Here is an 11,993-nt window from a genome sequence, read left to right as displayed (position 1 = left end):
CAGGAAGTAGTCTAAATTCTAAATAAATAGCAGGCCCTGTACTTGAGACCCCTTCTTTTAGGAGGAGTTGAAAAGAAAAAAAATTAAAGCATTGATGATTTCAGAATGAATTTTTTTTTCCTGTGAAAAATAATGAAAACAAAAGAAATCCAAATAGGGATTTCTAAAGATTACTCATCAAATCAGAGGTAGCACAACTATAAACATGTAGGGAAAATACTCTAAAAAGTCTGCTTTTGAATTACTTCAAAATTGTCTTTAAGAGTTTTCTGTACACCAAAATAATAATAATAATGATAATGAAAATCAGAAATTTTTGGAACTGTTGGTGGCTTGTGCAACAAAGAGAAAGTAAAACTCAATGATAGGACTCATTCTCTAAGAAAAGGTCTTAGCCTTGCACCAAATGATTGATAAATGAATGCATGCTTTTGGTGTAAGTCAACATAAAATATGTTCAGATTTCTTATCATATTTTTTGTTTCTGTTCTTCAGTACCACTTTTATTTTATGTGTGTATGTGTGGTGCTGGGGATTGAACCCAGGGCCTTGTGCATGCAAGGCAAACACTCTACCAACTGAGCTATATCCCTAACCCTTAAGTAACACTTCCAATAAACTAATCAGATCTAAATTCAAAACTAATTGGATAATGAGCTTTTACTATAGTGACAAGAGCTGGGGCAAAAATGACCCAAGCTAATGTCCTGGAAGGTAACACCAGCCTGGGTTAATGACAGTATTAACTCTGGTGACCAGTAAAGACTTGTCCAGCCCTGCCCTTGGAGACTGCAGTTGGTTGCTCTTCTAGTTGCTTTAACACACAGTGTTGTCTCTAGGCAGATTAATCTACATGAAAATTCAGGAACAAAATCTTCCATTCTTATTCCTTTGTTTGCTGGCACTGATTTCAATAGGCCAAACCAAGATATCTCATTTTCCTTCAAGTCTTCCCTGCCATCCTCACATCTGACCTAAGTGTCCCTCTGTGGTTCCTCTAACATGTGCTGCCCTGTTTGTATCTTTCTGTTTCTCATCTGAATTCTCTGTCACACTAAGCTTTTGAAGACAGGGTTGCAGTTAATAAACTTCCATATCTATTCCCAGTGCCTAGCTTAGTGCTGGCAATCAAATCCTTGTGGCCATCATACTTGTTGAAGGAATGGATGCACAGAAGAGTGTGTGTGAGATGAAAGAGGGGAACACACACCTCATAAAATAAATAGCATGAGCAACATGTAGGACTTCTGAAAAACTTCCAGTAGTATTAGCATTTTGTAACCAAACTTTGTGCAATATGGAAGAAGAACCATCTAATGCTTTTGAAGGCATCATTAAACAGCATATATTACAACATTACACTGAAGGGGATACGCTAGGTACATTATCTATATTTCATTGGGACTTTCTTTCTGAGATGGGGTCAACTGTAGCCAAGGGTTGGTAGTAGAAACATGACCAGGGGGTAGATATTAATTATTATTTTATCCTGATTGTTTATAAACACCATTACCAGGAAAACAGTTTGTATTCTGATTACTAATTTGCTTTTAAAAGACAATATGAAAGTTTTATTAAAGACAAAAATTATCGAAGAAGGGAAAAATTTATATGCACTCACAAACATTTTTAGACAAATTTAGTAATTCTAAAATGCAAGTTGAAGCTCCAAAGTTTCATATTCAAATGTTTCAAACTTGGGTATTATTAGCTCTAGTCAGCTGACCTACTTATGTAAACTGCAGGCTTAAGAAAGAATGTCCAAGACACTAATGATTTTGATTAGTTGGGAAGAGAGGTGCAAAAAAATGTATATATGCTTATAACGAACAAAATAAACGATTGGAAGGAAAATAGGAGAAAGAGGTTTTTAAAACTGCGCTGTAAAAGTATTCACTATACTTTAGATGGGGTCACTAGGACCTTCCATCTGAGAGGATTCATTTACTGAAGGACTAATGCAAACTCAGAAGAAGCCATCTCATCTTCAAGAGCACCTCTCAGTGTAGGTCCTCCAGGGAAACCTCCCATCAAGACTCCAGCGAGTTATCTGCAATTCACTTCCATGCCCATCGCCTTGTGCCCGGATCATCCGTAGAGCACGTGTGCAAGGCAGGCTCCTCCTTCATCCACTAGAAACACAGAAAACTGGGTGCCTTGAAAGCAGCAAGATGCCCTGTGATGTTGCACATGCATACTAAAAGCAGAAGTTTTCTTGCTGTGATAGTCTTAATTTGGTTTACAGACAATTTATAAGACTTTTTGTTAGTGAACGTGGCCACAAAAGCAGATATTTTTTTAGGCCTCTGAAGTACTTTGATTAAAAACAAAAATCCCTCAGGCAATATTTTGTAAATTATTTGGAGCTATAATTTGGCAGGATTCAAGATATGTAAGTTTCTTTCCCCCCAGACTCCAGTCTCAGCTGGAATGGGGATGGATGCAGGGAGATCAGGTACCTTTTTAATGTGCCTTTTTTTTCCCCACTAATGCCCTGATGTTAGAGGACATTGACTAGTGACAAACAGTGCAATTTTCTTTGTATGTGAACTAGAGCATTTCAGCTAAAAGCTTAAAGGAGCTCGCAGGTAAGTTGTCTCGGCAAGAGTTTCTCCCCTGAAAGAATACAACTTAATAAATGTGCAGTGGCTACATTTGGACCCCTACCTGCCTAGCAATACAAAATCACAGTCTGTCTGCTGCCTTGAGCTCATGCCTTGCACACACACGAGCTGGCCCCCTCTGCGGTTCACTGGAGTGTATTTCATTAGAACCTCTTCGTGGCATGGTGAACCTGATTGTAATGAATGGGCTGAACTCTGAAAGCACTGGGCACTGACCTTCCATCTGCTGATATCCTAAATCAGGCCATTAGAGGATTCCACAAGAAAGAGCATGCTGTTTATAGGTTAATTTATCTCTCATTTGGTTCAACTAGATGTGTGCTTATAAAGGTCCTCTAATTGAATCTTATAGATGCCACAGAGATCTTTCCATTTTAAAGAAAGCCTTTGGAAACAAATACAGTCAGTCCCCAGTTATCTATGATAATGGGCACTGGGCCGGCATGGACGAGCATAACACAGAGATGGTTCTTGATTCTCATTTGTGTGATTACTTTCAAACCCCCATTCCCATCAAATATTGAACCTGAACAGCTGCAATGTCTGATCCTGGTCGATCTCCCATTTATTTTAGCTGATGACCCTCCCATCAAAAAGGAGGTCCAATGTCTGATTATTATATGTGTCTCTTTAAAACACAAGGGAGTATAGATACTGATGGAGTCAGATGAAGGAATTCTCTTGATGAATAACACAATGGCCCCTGAAAAGGCAGCCATTCCTAGTTGTCTATAGCCTATGTACATTGTAGTAGCCTGAGATCCAATAATGATAGGAGTGACAGTGTCTATGAATTGAGTACTTACTCTGTGTCCTCTACTGGGCCTAACATTTCATTGTTTAATCTTCACAACAACAAACCCAAGAGGCTTGGAACAATTTTTATTCCTGTTTCATTGATGGGGAAACTGAGGTTTAACATAGGTAAATAGCTGCTTTGCAAGCTAGTGCTGGTGAGAATCCAGTGGGAACTGAGAACCAGTCATGTTTAATTCTTCTGACCTTGGAATTGGCTTTCCACCTCTCCTGTCCCCAGCATGTGAGGCTCCTGGGAGTCATCCACCATGATGCCAGTGGCCAATGCTTCCTCATTCTCTCCTTACTTCATCTTTTCTATCCACTTCTGGATCCAACATCTTTTAAAGCTTAGTTAGTTACCCTTTCTCTACAAGATCTTGGTATCGAAATGGCCCCTCTTCACTAACAAATGACCATTTATACCTTGGTACATTATTTTGAAGTCTTTACAATTTTTTTACATGATGCCCCACCCCTTTTTTAGTGGTAATAAGTTTTTCATTTCTTAAAAAAAATGTTTCAACTATCTGGAGCATGCATGTCAATGTTTTACTAAGCTGTTGTCATCAGTAAGGACCATCCCAATCATCTGGAGTGGTGACTCCATGCCATGAGGCTGCCCCTGTACATCTCATAGCAGTCAATTTCTAAATATTGAAGGTTTGTGCCTCAGCACTTAGTTAATTCATTTATCACCTACCTTTAAGGGATAATTGTAGGTGCATAATTTTAGCAACATCATTATGCCTGTTGATATAATCCAGAGCCGCCACAGTGGTGCAGCCCCTGATTATATGTTCAATTAACTGCCACATGTTGTCAGCACCTCTCATCCACCAGGTTTTCTTCTGTTGGATACTTATAATAATTTATAGCAAAAATAGTCCTGCCAGGAATTATCACAGCAACCCCATGGCCTCACAAACTCACAGGTACAGGTGGCACAGAGCTTTATTTTCCTTTTTGCATTTTTGGTAAAGAGAACATGGACTTGAGGTTGAACTGCCTTACTTCTGGTCTGGGTTTAATGTGTCTTTGGGCAAGTCACTAACTTTTGCTGGGAACTATTTTAAGTTGGACACAAAATGGTTATGAAAGTATGTGGCCTGCCTAACTGCACGGGATGATTGTGAGGTTCAATTGGAATAGTATAGTTGAATGTGCTCTTAAAACTTATAGAACAGGGGCAAAATGTGACATGAGATTTCTCTGTCTCAAAACATATTTGCCTGATGCTGTTTTCATACACTGTAAGGAACATTCTCACTTATCACCTTACATTTGGGCAGCTGAACAATTTTTGTCCATATTTTCTTGTTAGAAAATGGCTTTCTATTTTCACTTAAAAAAAAAAAAACTATATGTAAATTCCCTACAGGCAGAGACAAGACCTCATACCTCTTTGCTTCATCCATGAATCCTAGACCTGCAGAAGTGTTTTCACTTAAAAAGCTCAACTCAACTGGTGGGAGGTTATTTGATTTGAGGACTATACATTGGCCTTAGCTATCTATCCCCTTTTTATGTGTTAGGGCTGGAAAATTATTGTTCTGTTGCTCTATGATGTTTTGTCATAGAGGTGACAGTTTTACAGTAATGACTTGGAGTACACACAGGGGTATTTTGGAAGCAAAAATTATAACTTGAACTCGGTCACAAAGACCTTTGTTTTGATGGCATCATCCCTGTCACCAGAATAACTCTATCCTACTTTTTCAATTTTGCTGATGCAGTCATTTGGAGTGGATCTGTTTTGTTGTTGTTGTTTGAGCGAAAACATTAGTGCAAAATATGAAACTAATATCCGTCTATCCCACAGTCTAAAGGGAGGAGGAATAGGGAGGGACAAGGATGCAGCTGGTTTATAAGGTGCCTTATGGAAATGAGTAAGTGGCATCCTCTGTGGGTGAACAAATTAGGAGAAGACGTCACCTTTCTGAGGTAACAGCTTCATGCTGGGTATTTAACTTGGATTGGAGTCAGGACTTGTTTCAATCTCCACTCAATGACTTTAATGGTGCCTCTATGCAGGACACAAACCACATGGTGACATGAGAAGAAGAAGGGACCATGGCTTTCCTAATGGGAAAACAAAATCTGCAAGCCCCTGCAAACATGCTCAGCACCTGGTGGGCCTATCATGGGGCTACTGGTGACACTTGGTCTTTTCCTCTTCTCCTGGATTCTCTGTCGCCCTTCTGGTGACATCTTTCATTTCCTTTATCCCTTACCTGGTATTTCCATCTTAGGTTTTCTCTGTGCAATTCTATGGGTAAGAAAAGAAGGAGGCTGTGTGGGCCTTGCCCTGGGGCCCATCAATCTCCAGGGGACGGCTCTGTCTCTAAGACAAGTCCCTCTGGAAATGGAACAATCGGCATTAATCTTTTCTATAAATATTCATTGTGTACCTACAATACGCCAGGTCCCAGCAATATAGCAGTGATGAATCATAGAAGATAGATCCTTTGTCTGGATATTTCCTCAGGATGTGTTCAACTCCACCTTCTTACCCTTCAGGTCTCAGTTGAAATGCCTCTTCTCCACCCTCCTGACTCAGACTTTGTTAAGTTTCTGTGGTCTTCTGTACTCTGCCTTGTATAATATTCTCCACTCTTGTTATTACTAGTGCCATGACATTCTTCCTTCCCAGACTCTAGGCACATGAGATCAAGGATTGTGGCTGCTGTAGCTCTGGGGCCTAGCTGAATGTCTGGCACATAGTAGACCCTCAGTAAGTACTAGTTTAATGAATGAATAAATGAATGAATGAATAAATGAATGACTACCAAGCCTAGGGCCCAATTAATTTATCCTTTGATAAGCCTTTGTGAAAATGCTATTATGCATTTGAATGGGAGGGATATATCCATCCTTGAAATCTAATGAGCTTTGAAATAATCACTAAAGTTTCCTGCCTAGAGTCTTCGCTGTAATCTCTGCATAAAAGATCTTTTTAAATAAGAGTATTTTAAATTGAATATCAGGAAAAAAAAATGTCCTTTCATCAGTTTTAACAAAAACACGGCCATTTTATTTAACAAAAAGAGAACCTGAGAATTTAGTTCATTGGGGTGATTTATATGATTAATTGTAGCCTGCTGCTGCAATATGGCAATAGTGATAAATAACAATGTGTAGGGATATTTTAATTGTAAAACGGCATTTCTCTGGCCTTTGATTGATCATGGTCACTGCGATCATGACTGAAACCTTTCTATATTTAATTCCTTCTTTTGAGTTAACATCATTATAAATCCTATTTCCATGAACAATACAACATGCACCCTTTCAAGAAGCACCTAAGCTTCTTGGTGCTGTGTGGTTGCTGAATAAGAAGTAGAAACTAACCTTTCTCCAGGCAAATCTGAAAGAGAAGGGGTTTCAGAAAGCCTTTGCTGTCTGTCTCCCCTTGCAGGGAGGTCTCATCATGATGTGGGGACACCCGTGAGTCTAATGTTCTAAAGACCCATAAAACATTATTTGACATGAAAATTTGGCCTCGCCTACGAGCTGTTGCTAATGAATTACATATGATGCAAGAAGCAGCATGGCTGAAATATTTTTATTAATACTAATAATATTTTTTGCTTATACAGCACCTTTCATTACAGAAAACTGAGTTGGAAAGGAAGCTTTAAAGACATAGGGTAAAATTACTGGCTCATAACTTCTTAGACCTGCGGCTTCCCTTCCGCCATGCAGGGGGGCGGGGGAGTTGAGTGTAGCTTAGAGAATCTCAGTAGCCAAAGATTTCTAAACTTACAGATTCCCCAGAAAGAAAAACAAAACAAAACAAAAACACAAATAAGTCTTCATTTCCCTATGTGGCAAAATTCAGTAAAATCCACTCAATTAAAAGTTGTAATGAAGGCTGATATTATGCTGTGATTGGCAGCCACTGGCAGAACACCTACTGTGTGCTTAGCATCGTCTTAAGTGCTTGTGTAACACATTTAACCTCTGCAATGTCTGTTTTGTGAAACTGGTATTATTATACTTCTTTTACGCATGAAATTACTGAAGCACAGAGCTGTAAAGCAACTCTCCCTCTTTGCCCAGACCCTACTAGAAAGTTCCTGGCTGTGATTCCTCTGGATTGCAGTCTGAAGAGACCAGAATAACTTGGTCAACTATGTGCACGCTGCTTCTCCATATTTTGGCACTAAGGTAAAAAATCCCTTAATCTCTATTTATTTGGTACATGAACTTTCTCTAGTTCCTCAAGTAGGTTGGAATCTCCATGAGGGAACGGTTTTAGACTTGGGTTTATAAAGTATATCTTATACTTTTAGGATTAAAAACCAGGATGTATACTTTAATTAGAATACGAGTTATATCTTAGTTCAGGTCTTTGTCAGAAAAAGGGTGATTTAAATAGCAGAAATTTATTTCTCATGGTCCTAGGGGTTGAGAAGTACAAAAATCAGGGTGCCAACATGTACAGGTTCTGGCGAAGATCCTCTTCCTGATTTGCTTTCTTGCTTTGCCCCTAGATGGTAGAGAGGGAGAGACAGACAGAGAGAGACAAAGAGAGAGAGAGAGAGAGAATGGGAGGAGCGGAGGACAGGGGTGGGGACAGGGAGAGAAAAAGATTATTTCTGTGTCTCTTCTTACAAGGGCACTAATCCCATTCCATGAGTGCTTTACCTTCATGCCCTAATTAACTTTCAAAGGGCCCATCTTCAATGACTATTGGGGGTTAGGGGTTCAGCATATGAATTTTAGGGGAACATCATAAACATTAAATCTATACCAACTTGATTTCTCATGGGGATCATGCGAAAGGATTTTGAAATTAGGGCCACTCGGGTAAACTCAGGATATATGTGGCAAAAACTATTGCACTTTTTTTTTTTAATAGGAAAGACCAAGAAGAACTTAATCTACTGACAGTTTTAGGATAAGTTTATAAGGTATGTGCATTTTTATAGCAAATTGGAATCCAGTACTCTTTATTACATATTCAAAATGTCTGTATCATCACAGGGCAATAATGTATAAACTAATCTACAACCCAGAATGTAGAATTTATTCATTTTTCACTCAAATATATACCTTTAGGTTGTATCTTCATACAATATCTATCTATTTATTTATTTGTTTATTTATTTATTTATTGAGTTGGGACAACTAGGAAGCCAAATAAGCATGGTGTGGAGACCATGGAATGTGATATTCACCAAAGTGAGGAATTATTCCCAGTCCATTAATTTAAAGAAAACATCTTCCTGGTAGTCTGGTTTCTCACCATATAGAATTTAAATCTCCAATGGACAGATATGAAGTGGTATAAACTTTATATTATTTAAATTTTTCTGTTTATAATTTTATTAGAGCCTTCCAAAAAACCTTGGTCATTTTACCAATGACTCATTTCTCACTTTTATTCCTCACGTATACCTCTGACAATTTTGTAATTACTGTGCTTCATATTGCCTGATAACATTTGGAATGTTAATTTCAACAGTAGCATGTAACAAATTATCTTTTAGGTGAATTAATTCCCTACAAATAGCAAACTTCTCTATTTACATTGATTTTGTTACCGTCAACTTCGAAGGGTCGTCTTCCAGGTGGGCCATCAGAGGGTGGCACCAAAGGCAGGGCAAGGAGATCTGGAATCCAGACACCTGAGCTTAGAGACTCAGCTCTGCTGATTTCTTATCTTGACTTTGGGTAGCTAACTTAGCTTCTTTAAATCTGTTTCCTTATAATAATTATCTTTGAAGACCACAGATACTGAATGTGAAAGCACCCTGAGAACAGTATAGAAGTTTATACAAGGCAATTTACTGGATAAAGCACTGTTCGTTCTGCTTCAACTTGGCATATGCTTTTCTAAAGACAAGTCAATATGGTGGCGGCAACGGGTGTGATAATTGTCTCAGCCAGCACCGTCCAATGGAAACATAATGCTAACCACTAGTGTGAGCCACATATGAAGTTTGAAATTTTCTGATAGTGATATTTAAAAAGTTAAGAACACAAATAAGGGGAAATTAATTTTAAAATATATCTTATTTAACCGTATATTCTAAATACTATTATTTCAACATAGTGAATATAAAAAAATATTAATTAGTTATTGGACATATTTTCTTCTAGCCCCCCCAAAAATGTAAAAAGAGTATGCGTGTTAAACTTATAGAACTTCTCCATTTGAACCAGCTACATTTCAAATTCTCATTCAGTAGTCACATCTAGCTGGTGGCAACCGTATTGAATAATGAAGGTCTATGACCCAGGTCACATACCTTTTTGTAGAACAGTAAACTACACAGACTGACAATGGGGAACAAGTGAATGGAAGTTAAGATCTATTTCTTGTAAGAAAAAAATGAAGTTTGTAGAGACAGAATCCACTTCACCACCCACCATTATCATCATCATTGCCTCCAGAAAACCTTAACTTTCAGGAAAGTAAAATCCTGGATTTCAGGACATTTAGGCTAAAGTCCATTGAAATTAATTCTACATTTCATTGTAACTGTTTTACTAGCAATTGAGATTTAGGAGATGGGATTTTGGTTCTAGATATGTTACCAACTAGCTATTTGAGCTAGATACTAGTGATATTTGATCTTCAGATTCTTCACTTACAATATAAAAAGGTTATAATATGTGTTTCCTAAAGTGTTTTCGACTCTAATATTATTAAAGTTAACTTTATTAATATATTAATGTATAATTTATATGTAATAAAATCATACCCTTTTGATGTATATTTTGATAAATTTTGACAAATTTAACACCCTTCTCACTCTCATCAAAATTAAGATATAAAAATATTTCCATTTCCACAAAATGTTGCCTTATGTTCCTTCCAGGCAACCTTCTGTTGATGGGAGGGGTTGTACCTAGTTTTTGAATCAAGAAACTTTCAGGCACAGCTGAAATCAGAGCTGAATGGATTAGAAAACATTTTCTATGTCCTCCCTAATTTCTGTGTCATAATTAATAAGAATTTTAAACTATTTTCCAATGTATTCATACCACTTTATACTAGAAACATAGGTGAATTTCAGTTGCTTTACATCTTGCTAAGATTTGGTATTGTCAGCTTTTTATATTTTAGCCATTAAAATGTGTGTATAATGATATTTCCTTGTAGTTCTAACTTTCATGAGTTACATATGACAATAAAATTCTGACAAAAATCTCTTTCCATATGCTTATTAGCCATTTGTATATTATCTTTTGTGAAGTTTTATTTAAATATTTTGCCCATTTTAAATGAGTTTTTAATCTCATTTAAGAAATACAGTTACAGAAAATACATTTTATTGTCTTTTATTTTCTTAATGGCACATGTACAAGAAGAATGACTTTTAATTCAAAGCTCAACTTACCAATTTTTAGTAATTCATGAATCTTGTGTCTTAATGTAAGAAATCTTTGCCCACCCCAAGATTATGAAAAATGTATCCTACCTTTGTCTAGAAATTGTATAGTTTCACTTTTACACTTATTTCTATTACCCATTTTGAGTTATTTTTTGAATGATATGAGGGAAGGATTAACTTTACTCCAAATGGTTATCAAATTGTTTCATTTTGTTTTGTCTTTTCCTCATTGAAATATTCACATAACTCATTTATCTATAAATCTATGTCTGTATCTATCTTCTATGAAATGTTTACATTATAGATAAAGATGATGATGATGATAATGATGATGGTGGTGGTGGTGGTGATGATAATGATTGTGTCTCTGATTTGAGCAATGGGAGAGTGAGAGGTTGAGCACCCATTTGTTTCTTCTGAGTCCAAGAACCGACTCTGAAGGCAGTGATGAGGATTTAGAAGGGGAGCAAAAGGCCCACAGCCCTTGATACGACTCCCTTACACATCTTTGCTCACAGCATGCAACCATAGGAAGATCTGAGAGTCTAATAGCGAAATAACTCCCACTAAAACTCCCCAAGGCTTTGGAGTTTGAGTTATTCCTTCCCTCTTCCCTTCTTTGCTTCTAATCTAAAATGTCCAGTTCATATAGCCCTCATAACAATTTGAAAAACTTTACCCATGGGCTTACATAGATCTATGTTGAAATGCATGGTGCTTTATACTAAGTAAACTAAATCTGTAAGACAAGAACACTCTTAAGATTATTCACATTTAGATATGTAAAGGATACAGCTTTTCTATCTTCAATAGCCTTTGAAAGTAATTTATATAGTAACCGTGGGTAGCATACACTCCATGAGTGTCTCCTATTTTGGAATTTCTGTGACAGAGAAAATGTTAACCTGACCCTCTCCATCACAGTTTTCATCATTGTTGTTTATTTTGCCTAACGTGGAGCTGTTCCTTGCCCTTAGCTGTGGCAGATTTCATTTCTTGTAGTGCTGTGTTGTTCCATGTTTGTTATCCTCCTTCACACCCTGTCCTTGACTTCATAATCTTGGGTGAGCCCATCCTGGAAATCTGCTTTTGGCAGAATAAGATATCTTCATCTCTGAGGTCACGTTTTAGGCTTTTGTTCAGTCACAAGTTCTGTTTGGATTTATCCTCGGTGTGTCTACTTGAATATTCAAAAAGTCATCAGCTAGTCTAATTTGTTTTTTTTTTA

At 37.3% G+C, this 11,993-nt stretch overlaps 1 non-coding gene across 1 annotated transcript; it reads right to left on the bottom strand.

The window, feature by feature from the left end:
* Window positions 1-519: 519 nt before the first annotated feature.
* On the bottom strand, window positions 520-591 carry Trnaa-ugc (transfer RNA alanine (anticodon UGC)). The gene has a single exon. It is a non-coding gene; the product is annotated as a tRNA-Ala (tRNA).
* Between the last annotated feature and the right edge of the window lie 11,402 nt (window positions 592-11,993).

The sequence above is a fragment of the Ictidomys tridecemlineatus genome, chromosome 11 (assembly GCF_052094955.1).
Source record: "Ictidomys tridecemlineatus isolate mIctTri1 chromosome 11, mIctTri1.hap1, whole genome shotgun sequence".
Taxonomy (NCBI): domain Eukaryota; kingdom Metazoa; phylum Chordata; class Mammalia; order Rodentia; family Sciuridae; genus Ictidomys; species Ictidomys tridecemlineatus.
Note: the sequence above shows the minus strand (reverse complement) of the source record. Positions and strands in the feature narration are given on the sequence as shown.